The 5,528-nt window shown below is 43.8% G+C and overlaps 1 long non-coding RNA gene across 10 annotated transcripts in view; it reads left to right on the top strand.

Annotated features, from left to right (window-relative positions):
* Positions 1 to 5,528, top strand: part of LOC102028568 — a 212,481-nt gene that overhangs the window by 112,266 nt on the left and 94,687 nt on the right. Inside the window, exon 7 of one of the 10 annotated variants that reach the window (XR_001234791.1) lies at positions 826 to 1,906. The exons of the other annotated variants lie outside the window; for them this stretch is intronic. This is a non-coding gene — a long non-coding RNA (uncharacterized LOC102028568). Of the gene's footprint in view, positions 1 to 825; positions 1,907 to 5,528 lie in introns of those variants that run through there. 10 annotated transcript variants of the gene reach the window in all.

Below are 5,528 nucleotides of genomic sequence, written 5' to 3'. Positions count from 1 at the left end.
ACTTTTAAGTAAAGGGTGGAAACCATAAAAGTGTGTATTTGCTACAACCCCATAATTTTCTTTCCAGAGAAATTCTTAATATTAAAGCATACAACATCATGATAGATGGGAATGAAAAAAGAAAAAAGCCCTAAATGTTTATCAAAGGAGCAATAGGTCAAGTAAGTAGTATACATGTAAATGACAGAATACTAGACAACAATGAAAAGGAGTGAATCAGCACTGGGAATGGAGTTCAGTGTGCTTGCCTAGCACAAGTGAGGCTGTGGGTTTAATCCCCTATGCCATAAAGTTTTTTAAAAAAATAAATTAGATCAATATATAGCAATATAGAATTTTTATTTATGTTTTCTTTAGACAGAGCCTTGCTGTGCAGTTCAGGCTGGTCTTGAACTCACTATGTAGTCCAGGCTGGCCTCAAATTCATGACAATCCTCTTGCTTCAGCCTCCTGAATGTTAGGATTATAGGCATGTGCCACCACACCCAGGTAGCAACATAGATTTCAAAATTGTAATTTGAAATAAAAACAATGTAATTTATAAATAATGTAAAGAGCAAAAGAAAAAATAGGTTGTAGAATGAACATCATACCATCATTTACATAAAACTGAAACCCACAGAACAAAACTGTGTCTTGTTTCTGAGTATGTAGGTGGATAGTGACAATATTAAAGTATGAACAGAGGCCCTCCAAAGTCTTCTAGGAGCTCACTGCGATGAGGATAGAGATTTGTGCTTTGTTACAGAAGGATTTTTATGATATCCTCCCTGCTTCTCTGCTCACTTTACCCCCTGCCTTTTGGTTTTCCCTGAGAATGAACAGGTTAAGAATGGATGAACTGGTTTCCTTGCTGGCTTACCCTTGCCAATGCTTGCCCAGTACTAAGTTTTTCTGCATGCTGGGCATCACACATTCTACAGAAACAGCGGAGGCAGCAGTGAGAGACCAATCAAGAGAGTCCCCCCAAGCTACCTGGTCACTGCAACCTTGCAGGAGGAAGACTATCCTTTTGTAAATGTGTCGGATCTGTTAAAACACATGGGCCCAAATCAGCTCCTGAAAGTGCAAGTCTTCATCATGGGAGATAAGAGCAAAACTCAAGACCTCAGCAACATGCCGCAGCAGCCACGGCGTTTGGAGCTGCGAGAAGCTGTTGCGTTATTAGAGATGAGATTTGGGACTATCGGACACAGATTGGGAGCACAGAGACATTTCTAGTATGTGTGCCGCCAAAGCGAGCACCACAGAGACGTTTCTGTTAATAAAGTTTTGGACATTTTTGTTGACTTTATTCATACCTTTACAAAACCCAGATTTCTAGGTCCTCTTGAAAATCAGAACTTTGGGAGCTGGTCCCGGGGGTGTGCAGCCCCTCAGCTGGGGTGTGTGCTGTCCTGCTGACCAAGTCCCCACCAGGCAGTGCTTACTGCTTGGTGCGACTTGCCGCTTAAGTCAGGTGGACTTAGCTAGTTCAGAGAATCAGATAAGAGCACACACAGGGGCTGGGAATATAGCTCAGTGGCACAAACACCTGTCTAGCAAGCACAAGGTCCTGAGTTCGATTCCCGGTACCAAAAAAAAAGAGCACACACAGTTCTTGCCACTAACAGCTTGCCTCTGCCCTAACATTTCAGTTGTGTGGTTATAACTATCCTGAATCTCAGAGGTCCTGCATGTCAGCCTGCTATGGCCCCACCATCCTTCCTTAGGGGTCAGTTTTAGATGGGGGTTGGGCAGTACAAGTCAATTAAAATGACCATCACAAGTGTCTCAAAAATCTGTTGCCTGGGTGGCTGGAATATGGTCTTCCTGCTTGTTCTTGGTCCTATGTGACTGTAAAAGATGGCTGAGTAGGAAAAGCTGAATGTACCAGGCAGGCAAAATAAATCTGTACAACTCTGAATGCGGATCAGAGTCTATTATTTGTAATACCCACAGCAACAGTTCCCCAGGACTAAGTGTACTTAAGAATTCCTGTTCATCATCTAGCTTGAAAATGGGTTGGGATAAGACCTAGACCTTATCCTTGCCGGGGCCGTGGAATGGGGCTGGGAGGGTGAGGACTCCCCAAGAAGTCTCTGTCTGGAGGCAGAGAAGGATGGAGGCAGATGGAGGCAGATTGAGATGGGACTTTCAACCACAAAAATTCATGTCTGCAGGGCAGCCTCTCAGAGGACCTCCTGTTCAAGGCTGTGGACAGAGAGGTCCAGAAAAGACAGTGTGGATCAAAAGGCTCAATATAACATATTGCTGGAAGAAGCTATTGTCCAAATAGAGCAGATGCAGTCACAGCTGGGATTTTTCCTATAGAGTGGCTACATGCATGATATAATCCAGGGAGTATGGGGAAGGGGCTGCCAGCAATTGACCCACTAGTACCAAAGTTTTTAGAAATTATCTCTGATCTCTGTTTCCTAGCTTGTCTGACATTGCACTGTGAGAGTTATTTCTTAGCTGGGTGTGGTGGTGCATGCCTGTAATTCCAGCACTCGGGAGGCTGATGCAGGAGGGTCACTGCAAGTTAAAGTCCAGCCTGGACTACACAGCGAGGCCCTGTCTCAAAAATCAAAACAAAACAAAGAAAGAAAGTCATTTCTTTGTACGCAGGCACTGTCCGTTAGCATTATCTCTCCTTACATAAATATTTTTGGGAGACATTTTTGAAAAGCTTTTTACAAAAAACAGTGCGACTCACGCCAGCCTCTTTCTTATGCATGCATTCACGCCCAAGATCACATAGGTCAGAAGTGCTCACTAGGATTTGGGATTCTCTGACTCCAAGTCATTGCTGCATGCCAGTGGTTTTCAGCGTGTGGTCATGGGACCTCTGTTGGGAGGGGTTACCGGAGACTTTTTCCATGTGCCCAGGAAGTCAGAACCACTCTTAGATAATCCTAAAATGATACTTGCCCTTTACTCTGATGCATGTGCAGGGGAGATTTCCAGAGGCTACAAGATACATTTTATCGCAAAAGATAGAATGCAGGAGCAGACTTGAGGATGCAGCTGCCTTCTATTATACTGCACACTAAAGAGGTTTGCAAATACAGAACACAAGGCTGTTCTTCACACTAACTTCTGTTTGTTGGGCTTGGAGCTCTTTGGGGATCTCAGTAATTATGAAGGTTGTAAAGCATCCTTGAGAACCGTAGCTCCGCAGCACAGTTGGTATTCTGCCTCACTGGTTTCATTGGACAGTGCCTGGGGTTCCATGGGAGAGAGGTGGTCTCTCCGTGTGAAGAATGAAGACCTAGGGAATGAGAGGTCAGCAGGAAGATTCTCAAGTCAAGGGGAAGGCACCAAGGCGGGAGAGCAGGAGGCACTAGGAGTGAGTCTCCCTGCCCAGGGCTGGTGTTTGCATGTTATTATGGTGTAGAGGCAGGAACCAAGACATGCTTTAGATGAGGCTTTGGCAAAACCCTTGGAAGTAGAGTGACCTGGGCAATTCATTTGGCTGTGAAATAAGGTTTGGACTCAATCAGGATTTTCAACCCAGTATCATGAAAAATAATGGATTATAATACACATAGCAGTAATTAAAGAAGACATAATGGAAAATACCAACATTTGAAAATATTTACCAGGCAGATTTAACGTTGTCTCCTATCAAATACCTCTTTACATACTTAAGGGTTTGTGTTTTTTTTGGTGTCTTTTTGAGACAGGGTCTCACTATACAGTTCATCCTGGCTTGAGCTGACTTTGTAGCTCAGGCTGGTCTCAAACTTGCAATGATCCTCCTGCCTCAGCTTCTCGAGTACTGGGATTACTGGTGTGTGCCACTATACCTGGCCCATTTTTTTTTGTTGTTGTTGGGGATCAAACCAGGGCCTTGTACATGCTGGGCAAGTGCTCTCCTACTGGGTCATATCCCCAGCCCTCATACTTAAGGGTTTTATTTTTCCTTTAAAATTTTTTTAAAGTACATGGTCGCAATATACACAATATGTTCCTTGGGGGAATCAATACACATACATAAGGAATCTTGATCTTTTGTTTTGTTTTGTTTTTTCTTCCAGTAGCAGGAATTGAACTCATGACCTTGCGCTTGCCAGGCAGGCACTGTGACACTGAGCTAAATTCCCAGCCCCCAGGAATCTTGATCTTTTTACTCCCCCTCCACTCTTCTTCTTCCCATCTTCCCCCATTCCCAGAATTCTGATGTGCTTTCTTGAGCGACACTACTGCTTGCAGAGAATGCTTGGCCTCCTGAGAATAAGACCTTGTAGCTGATAAGAGAAGCAAGAGCCACTGGTATTAGATGACTTGATGTTTTCCCAGCTCAAAATCTCTAGAGGCTTAAAATGGTGTTTGGTTCCTATCCTGCAGACACATGTCCTCAAAGGGCAGAAGAGAGACCTTTTAGAAGAGGGTCAAGAGTTATCAGACTTCCTAGCCACACAAGCCTGGGATTATTTCTCAGCTTTGCCATCTGATAGTTGTGTGCCCTTGAGCAAGAGATATAATCCCTCTGTAATAAGGTGATGAGAATGCCCAACCTCGTATGGCTACTATCACTGATTAAGGAGAGAACATGTCAAAGTGGCCAGCTCATACCCAGAGCTCAGCATGCACTGTTTGCTTTCTCTTTTCTCTGAGTGGGCAAGTAGAGAGCTGAAAGACATAGGCAACAGCTTTGTCTTTTTGGGGGGCCTCTTGATGAGAGGGAGGACTGCCTCAGAGAGTTGAGGTTGCAGCACATCCAAGCCCGGGAGAAGGACAGTCATCCATGATTTTGTAGGCTGAAGCCAAGTGGGTTGGGAGACGCCATCTTGGTGGCCTGTCCCCTCCTGGCAGCCACATGGACATCTCCTCACTCCTTTCTGTTCCCTGGGGTCCCCCTTCTTGGGAGACATGATGAATGGACCACAACCAGTGAGGGCTGGTTCCCCATTCATCATCTTCTGACTTGTTTAGTGGAGCCATTTGCTTTCCAACAGGTGAGCTGGATGAGATGAATTACATGTTGTCAAAGCAGGAAGTAATGGGATGTTGTGGTCACTCTTCCGTGATGTAGAAATGGAAAACATTTAAGTATTTCAACTGAGATTCATTCAGCAAGCTCAGGAAATGGACACGTATGGTTCCTCATCTCCCTCCCCTCCCTGTCTTACTTATTAGTTTTTAGAAATTACCACCAAAAAAAGTGTTATGTGAGTTTCTTTTTTAAAAAACTATTTTCTTGGCACAAAATGTTTGGAGAAAATACCTACTGGCTAAATTAAACATTACTTTGCATAAATAAGCACTATAGGCAGAGATCTGAGAAGATGTTTTTGGGGTTGCTTGGTTAGTTCATTAAATGAGTTCCAATTGAAGAGGGATTCTTTGTCGACCCAGAGCTCAAAGAATTAAGAAATTCCTGAACCCAGGCTTGACATATATCCACAGAGGAAGAGAAGAGGGAAAAACATAGGCTTTGGAATGCAAGAGATTCGGGGTTGAATTTGGGTTTCACTTTTTACTAGATGTGACTTTGAAATACTTTTTAATTTTATTGATTGGTTGATTGATTGATTGATTGT

The sequence above is a fragment of the Chinchilla lanigera genome, unplaced genomic scaffold (genome assembly GCF_000276665.1).
Source record: "Chinchilla lanigera isolate Chin_1 unplaced genomic scaffold, ChiLan1.0 scaffold00033, whole genome shotgun sequence".
Classification (NCBI taxonomy): Eukaryota; Metazoa; Chordata; class Mammalia; order Rodentia; family Chinchillidae; genus Chinchilla; species Chinchilla lanigera.
The sequence above is the reverse complement of the archived record's forward strand: the minus strand, read 5'-3'. Positions and strand labels throughout refer to the sequence as shown.